Here is a 13,992-nt window from a genome sequence, read left to right on the forward strand (position 1 = left end):
CAGACGTTAGAACTGACATGTTGTTGTGATTAAGATTGCTGCACACAAATTATTTGTCATTTCTAACCTGTAAAAAGATTTACAAAAGGCGGCAATGGGTGAAGAACAGCATTTCACATGAGATCATTTTAGTGTCGATGGTGATGTCTGACATCACAGTGTTACAGCGAGGTTTGGTCAAAGTCGGATTTTGTAGCTGAGCACAGACCTTGTAGCTGGGGATGGGAGAGGTTCTGGAGGATTGGAGGGTTGTGGATGTTGTTCCTTTATTCAAGAAAGGGAGTAGAGATAGCCCAGGAAATTATAGACCAGTGAGTCTTACCTCAGTGGTTGGTAAGCTGATGGAGAAGATCCTGAGAGGTAGGATTTGTGAACATTTGGAGACCAGAAAGCAGTTGATTGGGCCATCAAGATTTGAGTAGCTCAGACTCAGCAGAAAGTAGCTGATTGGGCAATCGAAAATTGAAAAGCTCAAATAAATAAAAAGAGGGGTAGCTCAAGCAGAGCAGCCAGTGAAGGAGTGGAGCTTTGAGGCTTTGGCTTGAGAGGCTTCGGTGAGAAGAGACGGAGGATCAGCTTGCTCCCAGTGAGGTAAGGCCGGGTAAATTTCTTTAATTAATTTAATTAACTTAGGAGTTGGTAATGGAGGCAGTAGATAGGGCAGTTCAGTGCTCTGATTGTAGGATGTGGGAAGTCAGGGACAGCACAATTGTTTCTGATGACTACACCCGTAAAAGGTGCATCCAGCTGCAGCTCCTGTCAAACCGTTAGGGAACTGGAGCTGGAGCTGGATGAGCTTTGGATCATTCGGGAGAAATAAATAGGCAGAAATAGATTGGAGTTTCAGGGAGGTAGTCACCCCTGGGAGTCAGGAGACAGGTAGTTGGGAGAGGGAAGGGGAACAGACAGGAAGAGCAGAGCACCCCTGTGGCTGTTCCCATCAACAATAAGTATACCGTTTTGGATACTGTTGGTGGGGTGACCTACCAGGGGTAAGTTGTAGTGGTTGCGTCTCTGCCATCGAGACTGGACCCTCAGCTCAGAAAGGAAGGAGGGAAAAGAGGAGAGCAGTAGTGATAGGGGATTTGATAGTTAGGGGGACAGATAAGAGGTTCTGTGAGAGAGATCGAGAATCCCGGATGGTCAGTTGCCTCCCTGGTGCCAGGGTCTGCGATATCTCGGATCAAGTTCTCGGTATTCTCAGGAGAGAGGGTGAGCAGCCAGATGTCGTGGTCCACGTGGGGACCAATGACATAGATAGGAGTAGGGATGAGGTCCTGAAGAAGGAATATAGGGAGTTAGGAAAGAAGTTAAAAAGCAGGACCTCAAGGGTGGTAATCCCGGGATTGCTGCCTGTCACACGAGACAGAGAGTGTAGGAACAGGAAGTTATGGCAGATGAATGCGAGGCTGAAGAGTTGGTGCAAGGGGCAGGGGTTCAGATTTCTGGATCATTGGGATCTCTTCTGGGGAAGGTCTGACCTGTACAAAGAGGACGGGCTGCACCTGAACTGGAAAGGGACCAATATCCTGGTGGGCAGGTTTGATAGAGCTGTTGGGGTGGGTTTAAACTAGTCTGGCAGAATGTGAGTGCAGGGATTAGAGTAGCAGGACAAGGGCATGATGCTATGTGTTCTGAGTTGGTGAGGAAGGACAAAACAGAAATGTAGCCAGTTAGAGGGGTTGAAATGTGTCTATTTCAACGCTAGGAGTATTAGGAATAAAGGGGATGAACTTAGAGCATGGGTCAGTAAGTGGAACTATGATGTTGTGGTCGTTACTGAAACTTGGCTGGAGGAAGGACAGGATTGGCTGATGCGGGTACCGGGGTTTAGGTGTTTTAAAAGGAATAGGATGGGAGGTAGAAAAATAGGGGAGTAGCATTACTGGTCAGGGATAGTATCACAGCTATAGAGAGGGAGAACGCTGCACAGGGAATGTTCACTGAGTCAGTGTGGACTTTGAAGAGATGAGGCAGGAACTAGCGAGAGTAAATTGGAAACAGACGTCCAAGGGTGAAAGGGTTCAAGCAACACACTGGAGCATGGTCCCACTGAGCTTTCAGGAACAGGGGCTTTTGCTTTCCGGGGTTCCTCAGTACATTGCTGGGAACGGGTTCCCCTAGAGACACCAGGCCATCCCCTCACTGGGTCCCCTCTAAGTTTTCCCAACGACTGTCTCTGCTTAGGTACGGCGGGGGGGGGGGGGGCTCACTCTCCTTCTGGTGTGACACTGGCTGCTAGCAGCCCTCCGCATTGTTCGTCCCCTTGGGGGATCTGTCTCCCCCCCCCCCCATCAGCTCCATGATAAGGGGGTCACACCTACTGATAACAACCAAGTTATCTCAGTTCGCAACTCTGTCACAATCTCCTCTACCATTCCCTGGGGTAGGATATCCATGGTCACTTCGCCACAGGAGACCACTACCGATGACTGTACCCTGCTGACCTCCTACACCTCCGACGCATTCTCTTCTTCTCACACTTCTCTGATCAGTTCAACAAACACTGCGCTACAGAGAAACTATTACAACAGCAGTGAAATCTTTCCCAGGTCGTTACACGTAATAGTCCCGGAGATGAGCATATATACCACAGAAATGGCGTCAGGGCCTTCCTTTAGCAGCAGAAAGCTCCCCGGGGCCCAGGAACAGATCGTGAGGTTGAGAGAGAGGGAAAGGACTGGGAATGTCTCGGGAAGTGGAGCAACGGTGTGTCCAGAACTTGTAACAATTGTCCCTCAGTCACAGAGTAAATGCCAGTGCTGGGAATGTTGCCGTCTGGAGCCGTACTCCTACCTGCTGCTGATCTTCCACAGCCTGTCGGACCCTGAGCGGATTTCAGGGACAAAAGGGAAAAGAAACAAAACTAGCAGACCTTAAAATTCCACCCACCCGGCAGCAAAAAAAAAACAGCCACAGTTAACAATCCCCAACCCCTCACTTGCAGAAGAGATCAACGGCAGTAGCACCAAACCCCCAACCCCCGCTCCCGCCCCCCTCCCCACACACACACAAATGAACAGATCACCCACCGGCCAATCGACCGCAAGAAACCAACAAAGTGCAGAGTCCAACAATCAGATAAATCTCAGAATATGGAAAATGTCTTTTCATCTGCATAAGAAGAGAGCTGCCGCATGAACTCAGTCCTTCTGTAAAGAGTGACCGCCGATCAGGGGCCGAACGCGTCAATCCGGCTGCTGACCACTTCTGTCGGGAGTCATCTCTGACACCTTCCACGTTCTCGTTAATGCTTCAATCGTCCTCGCCACTTTAAGGTGGAGTCGTTCATGACCTCACGCTTCATCGCTGGTCTTTTCCATGAGTCAGCTTGTGTTCTCGGACATTTTCGCCCCCCACCCCGTCTCTAATCTCCACAAGGCAGCTCTCCGGGCTCTGGATCCTTCGATCGAGATTCAAGCTGTACCTCACAGGCTCCAACAGTTTCCATTGTAGCGGTGTGCTACAAACAGCGCTAAAATTACGACACGGAGTCGGTAACTGCAGTCGAAGGAAAAAAACTTTATTCGAAAACTTCAGCCTCACTTTTAAGCCTCTGTCAACCGGCCCCCCATGGCGAAGAGGCTCCAAAGCTCTCTGCTCGCAAACCCCCGTAGGCTATCTAATTGTGAGTCGGTTCGCATACGCTAGGAAATGAGCCGCCACATAACCCCCCCCCAGAACCGGCGATACACCCCCCAATGTCCACAGCCTGGGCCAGAACCTGCTTGGGAGGTCGGCCTCTGCGCCGAGGCACCGGAAACTCGGCCGGTTGCGCCAGGTCCACATGGGCCGGCTTGAGGCGGTCCACCGTGAAAACCTCCTCCTTCCCCCCAACGTCCAGCACGAACGTGGACCCGTTGTTCCGGAGCACCGTAAACGGCCCCTCGTATGGCCGCTGCAGCGGTGGCCGATGCCCGCCCCTTCGTACAAACACAAACTTACAGTTCCGTAGGTCTTTGGGTACGCAGGTCGGGTGCCGCCCATGCTGTGAAGTGGGTATGGGGGCCAGGTTACCGAGCTTCTCGCGAAGTCTGCCCAGGACTGCAGCGGGTTCTTCCTCTTGCCCCCTCGGGGCTGGTAGGAACTCCCCGGGGACGGCCAGGGGCGCGCCGTATACCAACTCGGCCGACGAGGCGTGCAGGTCGTCCTTGGGCGCTGTGCGGATGCCGAGAAGGACCCAGGGAAGCTCGTCCGCCCAGTTGGCTCCTCGCAGGCGGGCCATGAGGGCCGACTTCAGGTGACGGTGGAAACGCTCCACTAGCCCGTTCGACTGTGGGTGGTAGGCAGTGGTGTGGTGCAGCTGAGTCCCCAAAAGGCTGGCCATAGCTGACCACAGGCTGGAGGTGAACTGGGCGCCTCTGTCGGAGGTAATGTGGGCTGGTACACCAAAGCGGGATATCCAGGTGGCGATCAGGGCTCGGGCGCAAGATTCGGAGGTGGTGTCGGTGAGCGGGACCGCCTCTGGCCATCTTGTGAACCGGTCCACGATAGTCAGGAGGTAACGCGCTCCGCGCGACACTGGCAGGGGGCCCACGATATCCACATGAATGTGGTCGAAACGCCGGTGGGCGGGATGGAACTGCTGCGGTGGGGCTTTGGTGTGCCGCTGAACCTTGGCCGTCTGGCAGTGCATGCACGTCCTGGCCCATTCACTGACCTGTTTGCGGAGTCCGTGCCAAACGAACCTGCTGGAAACCATCCGGACAGTTGTCCGGATGGAGGGATGCGCCAAGTTATGAATGGAGTCGAAAACACGTCGCCGCCAGGCTGCGGGGACGACCGGACGGGGCTGGTTGGTGGCGACGTCACAGAGTAGGGTCCTCTCACCTGGGCCCACGGGGAAGTCCTGGAGCTGCAAACCAGAGACTGCAGTCCTGTAACTCGGAATCTCCTCATCTACCTGCTGTGCCTCTGCCAGTGCCTCAAAGTCTACCCCTTGGGAAAGGGCATGAACGGTAGGGCGAGAGAGCGCATCCGCCACGACATTGTCCTTACCCGAGACGTGCCGGACATCCGTTGTGTATTCAGAGATGTAGGACAGGTGGCGTTGCTGGCGGGATGACCAGGGGTCGGATGCTTTCGTAAACGCAAAGGTAAGCGGTTTGTGGTCCGTGAACGCGGTGAAGGGCCGACCTTCTAGGAAGTACCTGAAATGCCGGATTGCCAGGTAGAGCGCCAACAGTTCCCGGTCAAAAGCACTGTACTTGAGCTCGGGTGGCCGCAGGTGTTTGCTGAAAAACGCCAGGGGTTGCCAGCGACCTGCGATGAGCTGCTCCAGCACCCCACCGACTGCCGTGTTTGATGCGTCCACTGTGAGGGCGGTAGGGGTGTCCATTCTGGGATGTACTAGCATTGCGGCGTCAGCCAAAGCTTCCTTCGTTTGAACGAAAGCGGCGGCGGACTCCTCGTCCCAGGTAATGTCCTTGCTCGGACCCGACATCAGGGCGAACAGGGGGCGCATGATCCGGGCAGCTGAAGGGAGGAAGCGGCGGTAGAAATTGACCATACCTACGAATTCCTGAAGGCCTTTGACCGTGGTGGGTCGGGGGAAGTGGCGGACCGCATCTACCTTAGCGGGCAGAGGGGTTGCCCCGTCTTTAGTAATCCTGTGGCCCAGGAAGTCAATGGTATCAAGTCCGAACTGGCATTTGGCAGGGTTAATTGTAAGACCGTACTCACTCAGTCGGGCGCAGAGTTGACGGAGGTGGGACAGATGCTCCTGACGACTGCCGCTGGCTATGAGGATGTCATCCAAATAGATGAACGCGAAGTCCAGGTCCCGTCCCACCGCGTCCATTAACCGCTGGAACGTCTGTGCGGCATTCTTCAGGCCGAACGGCATGCGGAGGAACTCGAAGAGGCCAAACGGGGTGATGAGAGCCGTCTTGGGGACGTCGTCAGGATGCATCGGGATTTGATGGTACCCTCGGACAAGGTCGACCTTGGAGAAGATCCGGGCGCCGTGCAGGTTTGCCGCAAAGTCCTGAATGTGCGGCACAGGGTAGCGGTCCGGTGTGGTAGCCTCGTTCAGCCTGCGGTAGTCGCCGCACGGTCTCCAGCCCCCCGTCGCTTTGGGCACCATGTGCAGGGGGGAAGCCCAGGGGCTGTCGGACCGCCGGATGATCCCCAATTCCTCCATTCTCTGGAACTCCTCCTTCGCCAGTCGGAGCTTGTCCGGGGGAAGCCGCCGAGCACGGGCATGGAGGGGTGGTCCCTGTGTCGGGATGTGGTGCTGTACGCCGTGCCTGGGCATGGCTGCTGTGAACTGCGGTGCCAGAACCGATGGGAACTCCGCCAGGACCCTGGTGAAGTCGTTGTCGGACAGCGTGATGGAGCCGAGGTGAGGGGCTGGCAACTGGGCCGCGCCCAGGGAGAACGTCTGAAAGGTCTCGGCGTGTACCAGTCTCTTCCTGGGCAGGTCAACCAGCAGGCTGTGAGCTCGCAAAAAATCCGCACCCAGAAGCGGTTGGGCTACGGCGGCCAGTGTGAAGTCCCACGTGAACTGGCTGGGGCCGAACTGTAGCTGCACCTGACGGGTGCCATAGGTCCTTACTGTGCTGCCATTCACGGCCCTCAGGGGGGGACCCGGTGCCCTGCTGCGAGTGTCGTAACTTGTCGGAGGTAAAACGCTGACCTCAGCCCCAGTATCGACCAAAAAGCGGCGTCCCGACCTGCTATCCCACACATACAGGAGGCTATCCCGATGGCCAGCCGCCGTAGCCATCAGCGGCGGCTGGCCCTGGCGTTTCCCGGGAACTTGCAGGGCGGGCAGCAACGGCGGGCTTCTGCGCCCCACCGCTGGTGGTAGAAGCACCAGTGGTCATTGGGCCGGGGGTTAGTGGGCTCTGCGGCCGGGCCTGGACTGGTTTGCTGCCGGGAGCGTGGCTGGGTGATCTGTGCGATGGACGCCCCGCTCACCTTTTTGGCGTTCCACAGCAAGTCCGCCCGGGCTGCCACCTTCCGGGGGTCACTGAAATCCGCGTCGGACAGCAGCAGGCGTATGTCCTCGGGCAGCTGCTCCAGGAATGCCTGCTCAAACATGAGGCCTGCGTGTCCCTCGGCCAGAGACAACATCTCGTTCATTAAAGCCGATGGAGGTCTGTCGCCCAAGCCATCCAGGTGCAGTAAACGGGCAGCCCGCTCGCGCCGTGAGAGTCCGAAAGTCCTGAGGAGCAGGGCTTTGAATTCCGTGTACTTGCCGTCTGCCGGGGGCGACTGTACGAACTCCGCGACCTGGGCAGCTGTGTCCTGGTCGAGGGAGCCCACCACGTAGTAGTAGCGGGTGTCTTCTGAGGTGATCCGGCGAACGTGGAATTGGGCTTCGGCTTGCTGGAACCATAGGTCCGGGCGCTGTGTCCAGAAACCCGGCAGTTTCAACGAAACCGCATGAACAGAGGCGGCGTCGGTCATTTCTGGTCCAAAAATCGTTTGGACCGTCGGGGTCACCAATTGTAGCGGTGTGCTACAAACAGCGCTAAAATTACGACACGGAGTCGGTAACTGCAGTCGAAGGAAAAAAACTTTATTCGAAAACTTCAGCCTCACTTTTAAGCCTCTGTCAACCGGCCCCCCATGGCGAAGAGGCTCCAAAGCTCTCTGCTCGCAAACCCCCGTAGGCTATCTAATTGTGAGTCGGTTCGCATACGCTAGGAAATGAGCCGCCACACCATAATACAAACAAGACAAAAAGAACAAGCAAACGGCGTAGAAAAAGTGACATAGTCGGATAGATTTCACCCAAGGAATTATGAATGAATGAATAAAATTTTATTTCGGTCAGTACAAACATAACAAAAAGCATCATTTTCAACAATGATTTCATAACGATGATGTCATAAGACAAAATTAAATAATAAAAATTTTTAAAACAGACCGAAAGGGTGTAGGCTGAAGCTACGGCTTATTACGCCTACCCCTCTTACTTACTTACTTACTAGAGATGGGACAGTGTTGGATCTCCTGTTAGGGAATGCGATAGGTCAGCTGACAGATGTATGTATTGGGGAGCACTTCGGGTCCAGTGATCACAATAGCATTAGCTTCAATATAATTATGGAGAAGGACAGGACGGGACCTAGAGTTGAGATTTTTGATTGGAGAAAGGCTAACTTTGAGGAGATGTGAAGGGATTTAGAGAGAGTGGATTGGGTCAAGTTGTTTTATGGGAAGGATGTAATAGAGAAATGGAGGTCATTTAAGGGTGAAATTATGAGGGTACAGAATCTTTATGTTCCTGTTAGGTTGAAAGGAAAGGTTAAAGGTTTGAAAGCACCATGGTTTTCAAGGGATATTAGAAATTTGGTTCGGAAAAAGAGGATGTCTACAATAGATATAGGCAGCATGGAGTAAAGGAATTGCTCGAGGAATATAAAGAATGTAAAAGAAATCTTAAGAAAGAGATTAGAAAAGCTAAAAGAAGATACGAGGTTGGTTTGGCAAATAAGGTGAAAGTAAACCCGAAAGGTTTCTACAGTTATATTAAAAGCAAGAGGATAGTGAGGGATAAAATTGGCCCCTTAGAGAATCAGAGTGGTCAGCTTTGTGTGGAGCCAAGGGAGATGGGAGAGATTTTGAACAATTTCTTCTCTTCGATATTCACTAAGGAGAAGGATATTGAATTGTGTAAGGTGTGGGAAACAAGTAAGGAAGTTATGGAACCTATGACAATTAAAGAGGTGGAAGTACTGGCACTTTTAAGAAATTTAAATGTGGATAAATCTCCGGGTCCTGACAGGATATTCCCCAGGACCTTGAGGGAAGTTTGTGTAGAAATAGCAGGAGCTCTGTCGGAGATCTTTAAGATGTCATTAGAAACGGGGATTGTGCCGGAGGATTGGTGTATTGCTCATGTGGTTCCATTGTTTAAAAAGGGTTCTAGAAGTAAGCCTAGCAATTATAGACCTGTCAGTTTGACATCAGTGGTGGGTAAATTAATGGAAAGTATTCTTAGAGATCTGGATAGACAGGATCTGATTAGGAGTAGCCAGCATGGATTTGTGCATAGAAGGTCATGTTTGACAAACCTTATTGAATTTTTTGAAGAAGTTAAGAGGAATGTTGACGAGGGTAAGGCAGTGGATGTAGTCTAGATGGACTTCAGCAAAGCCTTTGACAAAGTTCCACATGGAAGGTTAGTTAAGAAGGTTAAGTCATTAGGTATTAATGCTGGAGTAATAAAATGGATTCAACAGTGGCTAGATGGGAGATGCCAGAGAGTAGTGGTGGATAACTGTTTATCGGGATGGAGGCCGGTGACTAGCGGGGTGCCTCAGGGATCTGTTTTGGGCCCAATGTTGTTTGTAATATACATAAATGATCTGGATGATGGGGTGGTAAATTGGATTAGTAAGTATGCCGATGATACTAAGGTAGGAGGTGTTGTGGATAATGAGGTGGGTTTTCAAAGCTTGCAGGGAGATTTATGCCGGTTAGAAGAATGGGCTGAATGTTGGCAGATGGAGTTTAATGCTGAGAAGTGTGATGTTCTACATTTTGGCAGGAATAATCTAAATAGAACATACAGGGTAAATGGTAGGGCATTGAGGAATGCAGTGGAACAGAGAGATCTAGGAATAATAGTGCATAGTTCCCTGAAGGTGGAGTCTCAGAACGCTGGCCTTTATAAATCAAAGCATTGAGCACAGAAGTTGGAATGTAATGTTAAAATTGTACAAGGCATTGGTTATGCCAAATTTGGAATGTTGTGTGCAGTTCTGGTCACCGAATTATAGGAAAGATATCAATAAATTAGAGAGAGTGCAGAGACCATTTACCAGGATGTTACCTGGGTTTCAGCACTTAAGTTACAGAGAAAGGTTGAACAAGTTAGGTCTTTATTCATTGGAGCGTAGAAGGTTGAGGGGGGATTTGATCGAGGTATTTAAAATTTTGAGAGGGATAGATAGAGTTGACGTGAATAGGCTGTTTCCATTGAGAGTAGGGGAGATTCAAACGAGAGGACATGATTTGAGAGTTAGGGGGCAGAAGTTTAAGGGAAACACAAGAGGGTATTTCTTTACTCAGAGAGTGATAGCTGTGTGGAATGAGCTTCCTGTAGAAGTAGTAGAGGCCAGTTCAGTTATGTCATTTAAGGTAAAATTGGATAGGTATATGGACAGGAAAGCAGTGGAGGGTTATGGGCTGAGCGCGGGTAGGTGGGACTAGGTGAGATTAAGAGTTCAGCACGGACTAGGAGGGCCGAGATGGCCTGTTTCCGTGCTGTGATTGTTATATGGTTATATGGTTATACAAAAACATATTTGGCATCAATCATCACATCAAAACAAAAAAATTCATAATCTTTTAACACAAAATCCAATTCCAAGTATCATTTATTTACATTACTCCCATTCATTTCAAATATAAATATATTTTAAATTTGTTCATTAAATTTTTAAATATTTTTTTTAACTTGATAAGTGTGGTGCATGTTTTTAAATTCTCACTACAACTGTTCCATTGATTCACCCCTGAAATATGATGATTTTTTACATTTGTTCTTATCCTCTGTTTTTGAAACATACATGTTCCTCTCAAATCATGTTGACTTTCTCTCATTTTAAACAATCTTTGGATACTTTGTGGTAACTGTCCACAGTGTATAAGAATGTGGAACACTCTGCTGGGACCCTTATCTGTGAGTTCTGTGATTTCCTGTAACCTATGAACATGTTGAGTGACAAAACTAAGTGCAAGAGAAAAAATATACAAGATCTGCTCAGTGATAGGATGTCCCAATGGCTTTGAGCATTTAGGGAGGGGGAAGGTAGGCATAGAGAGGAAGTTGGGGGGAGGGGGTGGGATGCGTTGTGAACGTCTATCCTTATAACCTTTTAAATAAAAGTATTTGTTTCAACCTGCTTGCTGTAAACTTAGCAACAAACTTTGTATATTCTCACCAGTCACAGGTATTGAGTCCGAGAAACAGACTTACAGCATTTTCTGATTCAAAAGGAAAACTGGATGAGCATTGAATCTGTTGGGAAATAATTAGCTATCAGAGTCAGAATCAGGTTTAATATCACCGGCATACGTCGTGAAATGCTTTGTGGCATCAGTACATTGCAATACTAGACACTAGAACTCTACAGCACAGTACAGACCCTCGATGTTGCGCCGACCCATATATTCCTTTAAATAAAGCACTAAACCCACTGATGCACTATCAATTACTCCAAAAGACTGAAGTAGAGTAAATACGGAAAGGCTTTTATTAACAGTAAAATGGATCCACATCCATGCTGTATGTCTGTCCTGGACAGTGGGAGAAAAAGTGACACAATCTTTATTCAGGGGTCTGTGGGAGGAGCAGAGGGGCGTGTCCAGGCATATCCAGACAGATATACATGGTTTACCACATTCGAAAGACAGACAGACATACTTTATTGATCCTGAGGGAAATTGGATTTCGTTACAGTCACACCAAGAATAGTGTAGAAATATATTAATATAAAACTATAAATAATTAAATAATAGGTAAATTATGCCAAGTGAAAATAGGTCCAGGACCAGCCTATTGGCTCAGGGTGTCTGACACTCCGAGGGCAGAGTTGTCAAGTTTGATGGCCACAGGTAGGAATGACTTCCTATGACGCTCAGTGTTACATCTCAGTGGAATGAGTCTCTGGCTGAATGTACTCCTGTGCCTAACCAGTACATTATGGAGTGGATGGGAGTCATTGTCCAAGATGGCATGCAACTTCGACAGCATCCTCTTTTCAGACACCACCGTCAGAGAGTCCAGTTCCTCGCCCACAACATCACTGGCCTTGCGAATGAGTTTGTTGATTCTGTTGGTGTCTGCTACCCTCAGCCTGCTGCCCCAGTACACAACAGCAAACATGATAGCACTGGCCACACAGCCTCATAGAACATCCTCAGCATCGTCCGGCAGATGTTAAAGGACCTCAGTCTCCTCAGGAAATAGAGACAGCTCTGACCCTTCTTGTAGACAGCCTCAGTGTTCTTTGACCAGTCCAGCTTATTGTCAATTCGTATCCCCAGGTATTTGTAATCCTCCACCATGTCCACACTGACCCCTTGAATGGAAACAGGGGTGACCAGTGCCTTAGCCCTCCTCAGGTCCACCACCAGCTCCTTAGTCTTTTTCACATTAAGCTGCAGATGATTCTGCTCGCACCATATGACAAAGTTTCCCACCGTAGCCCTGTACTCAGCCTCATCTCCCCTGCTGATGCATCCAACTATGACAGAGTCATCAGAAAACTTCTGAAGATGGCAAGACTCTGTGCAGTAGTTGAAGTCCGAGGTGTAGATGGTGAAGAGAAAGGGAAAGGGAGACAGGACAGTCCCCTGTGGAGCCTCAGTGCTGCTGACCACTCTGTCTGACCACAGTGTTGCAAGCACACGTACTGTGATCTGCCAGTCAGGTAATCAATAATCCATGACACCAGGGAAGCATCCACCTGCATCACTGTCAGCTTCTCACCCAGCAGAGCAGGGCGGATGGTGTTGAACACACTGGAGAAGTCAAAAAACATGACCCTCGCAGTGCTTGCTAGCTTGTCCAGGTGGGCACTTGTCCTGGAGGTGGTAAACAGTGGGGAGGAGCATCTACTAACTGGGAGAGGACAGTGGATTGCAAATGGGTTGTCACAGAGATGGGAGTGAAGGCTGGACCCACAGACAGGTTGCAGGGGAAGGGGCTGGAGTGGGAGGGAAATTGAGTGGGAAGGGCAATGGGGGGAAGGTACATTAGAGACTGGGAGGGGAGAGTTTAACCAGAAATGGGTTACCCATGGCTGGGAGGCAGGAAGAAGAGAGGGCCAATGAGAAGTCCCAGAGTGTGTGTGATAGGGCATCCCTGTATCAGAAGGGGGGCAGAGAGAAAGGAGGTGAGGGCGGAACAGGAGCTTCTGAGATGGGGAGCTAATGGTCTCAGAGATGGGTTAGGAAGTAAGAGTGCTGTGCAGATTTGGGGGGGGGGGGGGGGCGGTGGCATTTGTCCCAGAGACCATGTGGTAGAGGAGTGGGCATCCCAAAGACTGAGCGGAGTCCAAGTGGGATGTACTGGGGAAAGGAAAGGGGTTTCCAGAGATGTGGAAGGAAGGAGGCAGCCTAGGCCGGGGACAGAGTGTTGTAAGGAATGAGGAAATATGCACATGGCAGGGAATGGAACAGGAGATAGAAGATGGAAGTTGCATCCCAGTTATGAGAGGGGCAAGGGAACAGTCCAGAAATAGGGTGTGGAGCTTTGGGTAAAGGGGACACCTCAGAGATCGGTGTGGGAGGGGTGCAGGGGTTATTAGGCAGCGGTGTGGAGTAGTGGATGGCTACCACAGAGATGATAAGAAGCTCATCCCAGAAACAAATCTGCTAAGTCAGAAGGGGTGTACGATACATGGGCAGGGGTCTTCCAGAGATGTGGCCGGTTTTTCCTTGCTATGACTGGTGTGATATCTATCCAGGTGCTATCTAGCATCAACACCATATTCAAAGATCGATGATATTCCAGTGCTGATTCAAAGCTGAACTAATGAGTTGTTTGTGTTTGCCTTTTGTACTCTGTAATAAGTTTACTAAAGGTAACAGTGGATGAAGGACAGCCAAGGTGATGTCTGACATCACACTGATACAGTGAGGTTCCACACAAAAGAACAAATCCTCAACTCCTCAAGTCATGGTTCAGGCATCTGGACACACCACCAAATTCCAAATGTCTACCTGTCTGTATCATGATGAGACAATCCTACCCATCAACAATCTGTGATCTGGCTCATTCCTAGACCTTAACAGTTCTGGGCATGCCCCACTGCCCTACCAGGAGCACACAGTATTTACACAGCTGCTCATAGAGACTTTCTGATCACTGTCACCCTGAGGTGGTGATTGACAGTGGAAAACTCCCACAAATCCACTGGAAGTTGGACCCAGTTTTTCTTTTTGGCCTCAATCTCAACTATTCCCGTGAGCTCCCAAGGTACAGACATCAGTTGTTTTTTGTCATCAGACCCAATCTTAAAGTTCCAC

This window comes from Hypanus sabinus, chromosome 29 (genome assembly GCF_030144855.1).
Source record: "Hypanus sabinus isolate sHypSab1 chromosome 29, sHypSab1.hap1, whole genome shotgun sequence".
Classification (NCBI taxonomy): Eukaryota; Metazoa; Chordata; class Chondrichthyes; order Myliobatiformes; family Dasyatidae; genus Hypanus; species Hypanus sabinus.